Source organism: Arachis duranensis, chromosome 3 (assembly GCF_000817695.3).
Source record: "Arachis duranensis cultivar V14167 chromosome 3, aradu.V14167.gnm2.J7QH, whole genome shotgun sequence".
Taxonomy (NCBI): Eukaryota; Viridiplantae; Streptophyta; class Magnoliopsida; order Fabales; family Fabaceae; genus Arachis; species Arachis duranensis.
Window position 1 is genome coordinate 68521175 of NC_029774.3, and position 594 is coordinate 68521768.

A 594-nucleotide genomic window follows, 5' to 3' on the forward strand; every position below is an offset into this window, starting at 1 on the left:
ATTATTATTATTATTTTCGGCTGCCATATCCTTCTCCTGTTCGAAAATTTCTGAAAGGTTATTTCTGGATTGTTGTAATTTAGCTTCTCTTAATTTTCTCTTCAGAGTCCTTTCAGGTTCTGGATCAGCTTCAACAAGAGTGCCTTTATCCGTGTTCCTGCTCATAAGAAAGAGAAGAAAACAAGAAAAGAAAGAAGAATCCTCTATGTCACAGTATAGAGATTCCTTTATGTTAGTAGAAGAGGAAGGGGGTAAGAAGAAGAGTGGAAAAGAAACACAACTGTGAGGATGGCAGAGATGTGAGATGAGATGTTAGGATATGAATGAAGAGAGGTAAAGAGAAGTGTTAGTAATTAAATAAATAAAAAAAGAATAAGAAAAGAGAAAGAAGATTTTCGAAAATAATTTTTGAAAAAGAAGTTAGTAATTTTCGAAAATCAAAGACAAAGTATAATTAAAATTAAAATTTAAAAACAAAAAGAATTTTTGAAAAAGAGAGGGAGAATTTTCAAAAATTAGAGAGGAATAGGTAGTTAGTTGGTTTTGAAAAAGATAGGAAACAAACAAAAAGTTAGTTAGTTGATTGAAAAAGAT